This window comes from Propithecus coquereli, unplaced genomic scaffold (genome assembly GCF_000956105.1).
Source record: "Propithecus coquereli isolate 6110/MARCELLA unplaced genomic scaffold, Pcoq_1.0 Scaffold13, whole genome shotgun sequence".
Classification (NCBI taxonomy): Eukaryota; Metazoa; Chordata; class Mammalia; order Primates; family Indriidae; genus Propithecus; species Propithecus coquereli.
The window spans coordinates 16,250,526-16,263,147 of NW_012137191.1; the positions used below are offsets into that span (position 1 = coordinate 16,250,526).

The following is a 12,622-nucleotide window of genomic DNA, read 5'->3' on the forward strand; positions in this document are numbered from 1 at the left end:
CAAATTGGTTGAGGTTTATTGCTGATTACTAGTCATCAGAGATAGGCATAAGAATTCCTGTATTCTCTTCTCACTGGCATCATTTTATTCCATCAACTGTATAACATATGTAATTCCACTCAAGAAATTGTGTCTGATAAACAACATATAGCATTTTAATTGGTAATGAGTGACTATTCATGTGCTCATTATTAATCATCTTTTTTCTCACCTATACGTAGAGTTAAGCTGATAGGCCCATTAAGGATCTGTATTTATTTATTCATTCATTCAGCAAATATTTATTGACCATCAACTACAAGCCAGGCACAATTTAGGTGCTACGGGTATGGTAGCAAACCAAAAAGATTGAAAATAATCCCTGCTCTCATCACCCTTACATGTTAGAGGAGCGGACAACAAAGCAGATGAATTAGTAAAATATTATATATAATATCCAACTATATGTATAGTTTGGTTGTGGTAAGTGTAAGTGCTGAGGAAAGGAGGGGGCATGGGTTGTGTTTTTCGAGAGTTTGGGCAGGGTCAGTGTCTCTAAGAAGGTCACATGTAGGTAAAGGCCTGAAGAAGTAAGGGGATAAATCTGGTGATATTTGGAGGATGAGCACCCAGCAGGGAGAAGAGCAAGGCCAAGGCCCTGACGTTGAAATGTGCATGGCGGGTCTGAGGCACAGCGAGGAAGTCGGAGTGGCTGTGGCTGAGTGAGCCAGGGGACCATGTGGGAGACAGAGTGAGAGAGGAAACGGGAGCCGGGCGGAGCAGGGTTCGGGTGGTCTTTGGAAGGAACTTGGTGTCCACCTGCGATGGGAGCCACTGGAGCATTCTGAGCAGAGGAGTGACACGATCTGAGATAGGTTCTAACAGGAAACTCTGGCAGCTGTGCTGAGAATAGACTGAAAGGAGTCAAGGGTGAAGGTGGGAGACCAGCAAGTGGACGATTGTGATAAATCAGGTGAGAGATGACTGTGGCTTGAGCCAGCAGGGGAGGTGGTGAAAATGGATTTATTTGGAAGACCATGGTGTAATCACGGACTCCAGAATTGTGAATGCTAAAATCAGGGAGGGACCACTCAGTCCAGATTTAAACCAAAGTCACTTCTCTCCCAGGGTAGGATTCCTAGAGCTTGAAACCATCCTTTGAAGTGACATATCACAAGGATGGAAAAACAAGCACCACACGTACTCGCCATCAAATTGGCACTAACTGATCAACACTAAGGTGCTCACACGGTAGTAATACTCACTAGGTGCCATGATACACCAAGCGAATGAACATTTCTGTGAGAGCCCTGTTTTCCTGGGGCTAACTTAGTCCCACTGAATGTGCCACAAAGCAGAGTCTGGTTGGAAGGAGGGCTGCTTCCCAGGTCTGTCCTTTCTGAGCACTGTGTTCTGTGCTGCTGCTGTCAGTGGGATACGTTCGATTCTGGTGAACACTAGAGGAAAGGGAATTTTAACCTCAGGAATTTACAAAGACAATAAAAACACACTAGTTTAACTGGTCATACTATAGATTAGATTATATATAATTTTATAAATAATTGTATCAACAGCATACAAATGTATGCATAAATAGATATTGATATGTGTTCCCCCTAAGTAATGTACACTTGTATCAGCAGTATGGTCTTATTGCGAATGCCTGTCTCTCCTCATAAGGGAATCCTTGGAAAAACTGTTATCTTTCCAGGAAGTTGTGGCCTTTGGGTGCACTAGAGTAACAACCAAGTGGAAATTTTTTAATTGCAATGAGAGAACATTTAGTCTAAATGACTGAAATAAGAAAGGGAAATTTACTGGTCTGAGTAACTGAACACTGCAGAGGTAGGTCTGACCACAAGCATCATTTATGGTTCTCGTTTTTCAGGAAGCCTCCAGCCCTGCCTTTCTACATGGCCCTGGGCTCTGACCTCCAGCTCATACACTTGATCCCCATGTGGCCCTGTTCATAATAGAAGCAGGGGCTAAGCTGTTCTAGGCTATGGCATATACCACAACAACCATAGGGAAAGAAGTCTATTTCTATGTGCCTCAACCTACAACAGGCTTATGTACTGATAAATCCATAGCAAGTTGAAAATAGTGTAATTCAAAAATGCGCTTAATACACCTAACCTGTTGAACATCATAGCTTAGCCTAGCCTAGCTTAAACGTGTTCAGAACACTTACATTAGCCTACAGTTGGGCAAAATCATCTAACACAAAGCCTATTTTATAATAAAGCTTATTATAAAGAATTTTGAATCAAAATTCAAAGTACAGTTTCTACTGGATGCATATTCCTTTCACAGTATGGCAAATTGAAAAGTCATAGGTTGAAACATCATGACTCAGGGGCTATCTGTGTTTCCAGAACAAACCTCGGGGTGTCATGACCTGGACTAGCTCTATTGCCAGGAGAATGCAATGCACTGATTAGTTTAGGCCTGGATTTTTTTTTTTTTTTTTTTTTTGCTCATCCATGAAACTATAACTATAGCCAAGGGCTTAGAATAGGTCATTGGAATGTAGACAATTTGTGTCCAGCCTGGAGCTATGGGAGGGTGGGGACAGTTTCCTGCATAACAGGAGGTAAAGTAAGAATGGCATTCTGGTACTTGGATGCAAGTCAAGTGGAAGCTGCTGTCTGGTAGATGTCTAGAACATGCAGAAACTCAAATAGTTTACATCTGGTTTGGCTTGGCCGAGAGAGAAGGCTATGCAGTGAGTGGTACAAGGACTTATGTGTCTGAAAACTCTCCTTCCCAATGAGCCTTTCTTCTGTAGTTCTAGCCCTGTGTCCACGACGCCATCTACATCCCAAAACATATGTTCATAGTAAATTCCTTTTCTACATGGCAAAATGCCTGATAATACTCATGAAGGAGAAGACCCTGCCTTTCAGAACAGGAATCTGGTCATGTGTTCGGAGGTTGCTGGTAGGACCTCAGCCCAGAGTTGTGTGCCATTTTTACCAATTAGGTGTTTGTAATAAAATTGGAGAGTTTCATTGTTTTGACACTTAGTTGCCTTTTTAAATTCTTGTCTCTGTCTCACTCTACTATTAGTTTTCTATTGTTACCATAACAATTTACCACCAACTTAGCAACTTAAACAACACTAATTAATTATCTTATTGTTTTGTAGGTCAGAAGTCCAACATGGGTCTCACCAGACTATCAACCTAAAATAACAACAGAAAGTATGACTCTCAAAATAATGAGTTTATTTGGGAATGAGCAGAAGATTGCAGTCGGAATATGTGTGCTATGACAGATCCTAGGTATATTCAAGGAGGTTGAGGTAAGGAGAAGCTTTTAAAGGCAAAAGGAGGAGTGCATATAAATTACTTTAAAACAAAGAGAAGATGGGTGACAGGTGTTTAATGCAGGAGTTGACATCAGTTCATTAGTGGAGACCGTGTCTCAGGCAAGTGTTCTTGTACAGATGGTTAGCTGTCCTGTGTGACTCATGGAGAAAGCTGCATGCAGTTTGGAAAAATTTCCGGTGATGGTTCCTGTTAGCAGGCATATTGTGTGTGACCTCCTGGTCCTATTTAGCTTTGTTTTGACATAAGTGACTTCATTTTGGTACCAACAATTTTCACAGGGCTCAAATCCAGGTGTTAGCAGGGCTGCATTTCTTTCTGGAGGCGCTGGGGGAGAATGTGTTTCCTTGCTCTTTCAGGCTGTTGGCAGAATCCCACTCTTTGCAGTGGTTGGTCGTAGTGAGGTCCTGCTTCTTGCTGGCTGTCACTTGAGGGTGGTTTCCAGCTCTTAGAAGTCACCACATTTTTTGCCTTGGGGCCCCCTCTCTCCATTTTCAAAGGCGCCAACAGCAGGTTGAGTTCTTCTCCTTCCTTATCTCTCTGACCCACCGTGGAAAGGTTCTCCACTTTTAAAGATTCATGTGATTAGATTGGACCCACTCAGATAATCCCAGATAATCTTGCCTTTTTAATGTTCAACTAATCAGCAACATTCATTCTCTCTGCAACCGAACAGATAGAATTATGTAACAAAATGTTTGCCATGTAGCATACATATTCACAAGTTTGGGGACTGAGATGTGAACACTTTGGGGGACTATTTTACCTCCTGATACCACATGTGTGCGTGTGCACACACACACACATACACACACACTCCATTGACATATATTCTTTTTTTACCTCGTCCTCATTTAACTATTAAAATTATCAAAAAGGAAAATAAAACCCTGTTATTCTCTTCTACTCTCATACACAAAACTCTAACACCAAATGTGTGGGGCTTTTAATTTTTTTCACACCAAGCAATTTTCCAGTTCCCTACAGACACCAACGGGGTGTCCTACAATTCAATTCAATTCTGACAGGAACTACCCAGAGTTAGCATCAGATCCTACAAGTTCGAGGCTCAGTCCAGCAAGACTGCCCCCACTTCTGATGCCAATTACAAGTCTGAGTCCCCTTCTGACTGACCAGCTATTAATTGGGGTTCCCATGACCCCTCCTGTAGGGGCCGTCCCTGGGCAAATTGGCTTAAGCCCAGAGTCAGCGAAACTGGGCGTGCTCTCCTTGGTGCCAGAGGTCAATAGGTCCGGACACGGCCTGTTGGACAAACAGAACTATTCCTCATGACAGATAGCTTTATGACAGATAACCAAGCGCCTGGGGTCTTGCAAACAAGCCAAGGCATCTCATTGTCCTGCATACGGTAATGAGATAAAGAAGTTAAGATACAAGAAGTTAAGATGCAAACGTCTGCTTCCCTTAAGCAATCGTCTGGAAGGAATGAAAATGTATTTTTCTCAGGGTGCCCAAGGTAGTCACGTGCCAGGAAGTAGCTGCCGGACATAGAAAAAGTATATAATAAAGCGACTGGTAGAATTGTCTACTGCACTCTTGTATGTCCTTGTGTGTGTCTGTGTGTTTCTTTCTGTGTCCATCCCCCGTTCTGCAATCCGGGCCGCGACACCTCCCTTGAGTTTGATCATTTGCTAGAGTGGCTCACAAAATTCAGGGAAATATTTACTTATGTTTACTGGTTTATTATAAAGGATACCACTCAGGAACACTCAGATGGAAGAGATGTATAGGGCAAGGTATGGGGGTAGGGGTGCTGAGCTTCCCTGCCTGCTCTAGGCAGGCCACTCTTGCAACATCTTGACGTGTTCAGCAACCCTGAAATTCTGAACTTTTCCATTTTTATGGAGGCTTCGTTACATAAGCATGATTGATTAAATCATTGGCTTTAGGTGATTAAGCCAATTTTCAACTCCCTCCACCCCGCCCCCGTCAGGAGGTCTCTACCCCCAGGGCTGGTGTTGAAAGTTCCAAGCCTCTAACTACATAGTTTGTTCCCCTGGCAACCAGCACCCCCATCCTTAGGGCATGCCCAAAGGTCTCCTCATGAACACAAATTCAGATGTTGTTGGAAGGGGCTTGTTATAAATAGCAAAAGACACTCCTTGCATCTCTATCCTTCTCTGCTGTTTCAGGAACTGGGTACAAAACCTGACTATCATCACAAAAGATATTCTTTTTGTTCTTATCACTTAGGAAATTACAAAGGTTTTAGGAGCCTGGGATGAAGACCAAAATATATACTTTTTATCACATCATAGTTTCACACACTAATCCTTAATTTAAAATATGGATAAAATTCTTAGCTAAACGAATACCTACCTTTGTCTAGTTTCAGTTTCCATTGATTATTATTCTGGTTTGATACCATTGTGATTTCCAAAAGATTTTGTTGAACTTGTTGCTAATTATATGAGGAATTATATTCTACTATAAAAAATCAGGACTATCTTTATAGTAGCATAGTTTTGAGGGTGTAAGAATGAATTGCCATGAATGCCATCTCAAAAGGCATTTACAAAATAAACATTCCAAAGGTGCTTCTTGGCTCATGCTATCAAAACTGTTTTTCCAAGATTGTAGTAGTTGAGATTTTGCTTTTCAAACTATTTCATACCTATCTGTGTGTGTTTACTTTTACCTCATTGCTTCTGTGCTGAGAGCTCTAAATCAACTCTGAATTTCATGCTTTCTACTGGCTCTGAATTAAATGCTTACTCAATTGCTTAAAGGAAAGCAAATATTTCTTTGAGCTGCTTGGACACTTAATAAACCCAATAGCCACTGTGTTTTAAAAAAAATCTCTATATCCCACTTGATAATCATGCCCATTCAATATAATAGTAAGCACTATTTTGGGGATGGTAACTGTGTGCCATGTATTTTACATAAACTTTCTGCTTGAATTCCCATGGCACCCCTAGAGGGGTATGTGCTCTTGTGAATTCTGTTTTATAGATCAAAAAATAAAAGCAGGGGGCTGAAGTCACTTGCCAAAGGTCACATAGCTGAGACGTGTCAGCATAGAAACTTTAGCTCACTGACAAGAATGCCTCTGCCCTTAGCCATTAGGCTATAAATGCCTCGTGAAATTTACTCCTTTTTAAAGTGGCTATTTTATCATTAATATGGGGGTATATATGGATCAAATATTACTATTGCTTTACTGACAGGAAATTGAATGCTATAGTTGCCCTAGTCAAATATCTAATATTCATAATTGCATAACTATCCTTCCGTTTCCTCCCCTTTGAAAGCTGTATCATGGCAGGTAACCAATTTCCACAGATTATTACAGCCTATACTTCTTGTTTCAGCTAATAGGTTTTTTTTTTTTTTTCCACCCATTAGACAAACCCTTAGAATGTCTCCTGTTGACCAGGGAAAAATGTTTTTTCTATTTTTCTCCTCAAAATTAGGGCTATGGGAAGTATTTAGAAAGATATGCAAATAAATTTCATATTTAAGACAGGTATTTTTATAATAAATCATATTAATCACCTTTGCTACATTCTAGTGTTTCCGTTAGCATTCATAGAACACATTCCTTTGGAGCCAATCTCAAAGTTGAAGGCATCAAAGAAAGTGATCAAAATGAGAAATGAGTTCATTTGATGTCCCAACATTCTTTAATTAGGCCCTTATAATTCTCATTTATTTTGCAGGTCTTTTCAGCTAAAAAATAAGCTACATGAACCACCTAGGATATTTCTAAATCAAATGATAAATAAATGGGAAGACTGAAAGGAAGATCAAGAGACAGGATAGAGTAATATTCCATTGTGAACATATACCAAATTTTGATAATCCACTCATGGATTGACGGGCACTTGGGTTGTTTCCACATTCTTGCAATAGTGAATTGTGCTGCCATAAACATTCGAGTGCAGATGTCCTTATCGTAGAATGTTTTGTGCTCTTTTGGGTAGATGCCTAATAGTGCTATTGCTGGATCGAATGGTATTTCTATTTTTAGCTCTCTGAGGTATCTCCAAATTCTTTTCCACAGAGGCTGCACTAACTTACAGTCCCACCAGCAGTGTAGAAGTGTTCCTGTCTCTCCACATCCTCGCCAACATTTGTTGTTTTGTGTTTTTTTGATAGAAGCCAATCTCACTGGAGTTAGGTGATACCTCATTGTGGTTTTGATTTGCATTTCTCTAATGATTAGAGATGTTGAGCATTTTTTTATATGTTTGCTGGCCATTATTCTGTCTTCTTTTGAAAAGTTTCTGTTCATTTCGCTTGCCCATTTGTTGATGGGGTTGTTTGATTTTTTCTTGTTGATTTTTTTGAGTTCTAGATAGATTCTGGTTATCAGCCCTTTATCAGATGTGTAGGGAGCAAATATTTTTTCCCATTCTGTGGGCTGTCTATTCACTCTAATGATAGTTTCCTTGGCAGTGAAGAAGCTTTTTAATTTGATTAGATCCCACTTATTTATTTTTGTTGCTGCGGCGATTGCTTTGGGGGTCTTCTTCAAGAATTCCTTACCTAGGCCGATGTCTGAAAGGGTCTTCCCAACATCTTCATTTAGAATTCTTAAGGTTTCGTGCCTTAGGTTTAAGTCTGTTATCCACCTTGAATTGATTTTTGTGAGAGGTGAGAGGTAGGGGTCTAGTTTCAGTCTTCTGCATGTAGCTATCCAGTTTTCCCAGCACCACTTATTGAAAAGAGATTCTTTTCCCCAGTGTATGTTTTTGTCAGCTTTGTCAAAGATTAGATTACCATATGCAGATGGTTTCATCTCTGGATTCTCAGTCCTGTTCCAGAGGTCTATGTCTCTATTTTTGTGCCAGTACCAAGCTGTTTTAATCACTACAGCCTGGTAGTACAGCTTAAAGTCAGGTAAACTGATACCTCCCAGTTTGTTCTTTTTACTTAAGATTGCTTTGGCTATACGAGGTCTTTTCTGGTTCCTATACAAAGCATAGAATTATTTTTTCCAGATCTGTAAAGAATGATAATGGGATTTTGATAGGGATTGCATTAATTCTGTGGATCACTTTAGGTAGTATGGACATTTTAACGATATTGATTCTACCAATCCATGAGCAAGGTAGGTTTTTCCATCTGTTTACATCTTCTACAATTTCTTTTTTTAGTGTTTCGTAGTTCTCCCTGTATAAGTCTCTTACATCTTTCGTTAAATATATTCCTAGATATTTAGTTTTCTTTGAGGCTATTGTAAAAGGAATTGCCTTTTTGATTTGATCTTCTGCTTGACTGTTGTTGGCATATATGAATGCCTCAGATTTGTGTGTGTTGATTTTGTAGCCTGAGACTTTGCTGAATTCGTTTATCAGTTCTAGGAGTCTCTTAGATGAGTCTTTAGGGTTTTCTAGATATAATATCATATCATCGGCAAAGAGAGAGAGTTTGATCTCGTCTGTCCCCATTTGGACACCCTTAATATCCCTCTCTTGCCTAATTGCTGTGGCGAGGATTTCGAGCACTATGTTGAATAGAAGTGGAGATAGTGGGCAGCCTTGTCTGGTTCCGGTTCTAAGTGGGAATGGAATATTACTCAATCATAAGAAATGACAGTGATCTAGCACCTCTTACACTTTCCTGGATTAAACTTAAGCCCATTATCCAAAGTGGAGCACCACAAGAGCAGCAGAACGGGACCCATTTGTACTCACCATCAAATTGGTATTAACTAATCAACACAAAAAAGCACATATCAGAACATCTATTGGATGCTGGGGAAGGGGGAGGGTGGTGGGTGGAGGGGGGAAGAGGGAGGAGGGGAGGGGTATTTGTATACACAAGGAGGGCAATGCGCACTACCCGAAGGATGGACATATTTGAAACACGGACTTCGGTGGTGGGGGGAACCAAGGGCAACACACGTAACCTAAACATATGTACACCCATAATTTGCTGAAATAAAAAAAAAAAAAAAAAAGAGACAGGATAGAAGTAGAAGTCTCGACAGCTAAATAAAAGGACTTTCAGGAGAGCAAAGAGTAAATGGAGGAGGGAAAGTAGAGGAAGTAATGAACAAGATGTGCATCCTTAGGTAGAAGGGAATCAGAGTGCCGAGAGAAGTGATAAGAAGAAAACTGTACCTAGACCCATGACAGTGATGTTTAAAGACATGAAAGACAACAAAAGCTAATAAATGCACCTGAGAGGAAAAACTAGACACCTACAAAGTAAGCGATGATAATCTTTTCAATAGTAACACTGGCTGCAAGAAGACGGTAATAAGATATTTTCAAGTTATTCATGGAAAGTGACTTTGAATCTATATTCATTGAAACTGTTAAAATTATTGTCAAGTATAAGAAGGTCTCATAAAGTTTACTAAACAAAATGGCCTGAATAAATTATAAAAAATTAATATCATTCACAACATGAAAATGCGGTTATAATTTAAGAAAATTAGGAATTGATAATAAAAAGAAAAAAACTAAGTGACTAAATAACTTAAAATTTACTAAACAAACAGTAAAAAGAGAAAATAATAATGTAAACTAAGATATTTAGACTAAATAGCAGTGAAAGCACTACATGTCAACATTTGTGGGAGGCAGATTAGAAGGAACTTAACGGATTTGAAACATTTAGCAGAGAATAAGATCTATTGAAATAAATTAGCTAAGTGTTCAAATTAACAAATAAAGTAAAGAGCAACAGTAAATCCTAAGAAACAAAAAAGAAAAAGATAAAAGGAGAATTGAATAAAATGAGATTATGTAAAGAAAATTAGAGAAGAGTAACAATTAAAAAAACAAATTTTTTCAAAAGACAAATAAAACAAACAATTAATTAGACAAAATGACAAGATATTTAAATAAACAAAATACAGAGTGAAAACTTGGGAATAAATACACATAGAATACAGATTTACAAATCATAAAACTATAAAAATTATTCTTGAATATACTTGAAAACATGTATAAAGGAGTTTTCCCTCAAATGGCAAAAAGGACAAAAATAAGTGAAAACTATAATAGATTAATAACCAGTAAAATAATTGAAATGGATTCTCAAAATGTCCCTTGGCCCCCAATCCCACGTAGCTTTACAGATGAATTCAAACAAGCTGTCAAGGATCAGATAATTTCTTTCTTATACACAACATTATATTAAAATTTTAAAAAGGTGAAATGTGAGGAATTAGTTTATAGTCCAATTCCATTTAGATGCAAATATAAAAAAAGTAGTTAAGAAAATAAAGCAATGCATTAGAATTGCACTATGATATAATAGCGTTTGTTCAAAAATGCTAGTCTGATTCAACAGTGAAAAAAATCTATCCTCTTGTTAGGTGCAGAAAAATATTAGGTAAATGTCAACAAAATAATAGAAAATGAGTGATAGAAATGAATAAGTGTATTCCTTAACTTAAAGGTTAGTTATTAATAGTCTTTAACCTCTGAAGAGATTGAAGCAAAGCTTAAAGAAGTGCTCTTGGTACTTAAATATGTACAAAACTATGTTTTTGTGAGGTATCACAAAGCTCATTTGACACAATGTCTTAGACATCTCTGCTGATGGTGAAATTGAAGGAAGAAAATATGGTAGAATGGCTAAGAAAAGTTGGTATGTCAGCAGGTTATGTAAATAAGGTTGCTAGAATGTTTCAGGACATAAAAGTATCTGAAGATTTGAACCAAACTTTTAAGGAAATGCATATAAATAATAAATTGGCTTTATCAGCTGATTCAGTTAACATAAAATTTCTGAATGCTGGTGCCTAGTCAAGAAGTTCTGAGAAAGTCTTTGTCTCACTTCCTACTGAACTGGAGGATTTGATACCTGAAGTAGAAGAATTCTACAAAACAAATCGTAGTGGTAGAAAATTACATTGGCGTCATCTCATGTCAAATGGAATTATAACATTTAAGAATGAAATAGGTCAATATGATTCGGCGGTAGCCATGTTTCAGCTGGCTGTGTTGTTTGTATGGAACCAAAGACCTGGAGAGAAAATCAGCTTTGAAAATCTGAAACTTGCAACTGAACCCCTGATGCTGAGCTCAGAAGGACTTTATGGTCTTTAGTATCTTTCCCAAAGCTCAAACGACAAGTTTTACTGTATGAACCTCAAGTTAACTCACCCAAAGACCTTACAGAAGGTGCTCCTTTTTCAGTGAACCAGGAGTTCAGTTTAACAAAAAATTCAAAAGTTCAGAAAAGGGATAAAATCAGCTTGATTGGACACTTGCAGCTCTCTACAGAAAGGATGAGAGAAGAAGAGAATGAAGGAATAGTACAACTAAGAATAGTAAGAACCCAGGAAGCTATTATACAAATAATGAAAATGAGAAAGAAAATTAGTAATGCTCAGTTGCAGACTGAATTAGTAGAAATTTTGGAAAACATGCTCTTGCCACAAAAGAAAATGATAAAAGAGCAAATAGAGTGGCTCACAGAGCACAAATACATCAGAAGAGATGAATCTGATATCAACACTTTCATATATATGGAATAATTTTGAATATCATCGACAATATTAAGAACCCAAATTTTGGAGTGCTTGGGCAGAAAGTTGTAACAGTTTGTGCTGGAGAAAAGTTTATTTGGACTTTGATTACATAAATATTAAAATCTCTGCCTTACCTTACAAAACAACTATTTTTTGCCAATCATATTAGTTAGCATGTTGGCATTCCCTTCACGTTGCACACTCTTTAACAGCATGCTGTTTTGTGGAGAAACTTGCATTCATGAAGAGCCCATTATGAGCTTTTAAAAGTAAATTTGATTTATACCCACCAGGAGAAATACAGTTGGGAAGGGTGAGGGTGGGTTCTTGTTGCTTTTTTTCTCTTTTTTCTTCTCTTAGAAAAATGTACTTGCACGTGGAAGGATTTTCAGATATTCATGCACTGAAAAATGCTATTATCTTTTGTTTTTAAAAAATTTAATTAAAACTAGAAATAGAAAAAAATTCTAAAGGATCTGCAAAAATCCCTTAAGTTCAAACATAAAGGGAAAAACTGACAAATTTGATTATATCTACTTTAAATTTTTCTCTGGTAAATTCTACGTAGACAAAATTTCCAGATACATATCTAATTAGCAGAAAATATTTGCAATGTCTATAAAATTTTAAAGGCATCAGTATTTAGTGTTTACATGAATTGCCAGGAAATCAGTAAGATAAAAGGCAGAATACCCAAAAGAAAATGAAATGATTGAAATAAGCCATTTGCAGAAGGGCGTATGGTGATTTGCTAGTAAGTATGTGAAGAGATCTTGACTACTGTTCAGAGAATGCAAATTAAAACGAAGAAACGCTATCCTGTACCCAAAGATTTAGTAAACATTAAAAAGTCAGA

General features: G+C 38.0%; 1 pseudogene; it reads left to right on the forward strand.

Annotated features, from left to right (window-relative positions):
• The first annotated feature begins 4,463 nt into the window (after positions 1 to 4,463).
• LOC105805506 lies at positions 4,464 to 11,772 on the forward strand (annotated as a pseudogene).
• Positions 11,773 to 12,622: the final 850 nt, after the last annotated feature.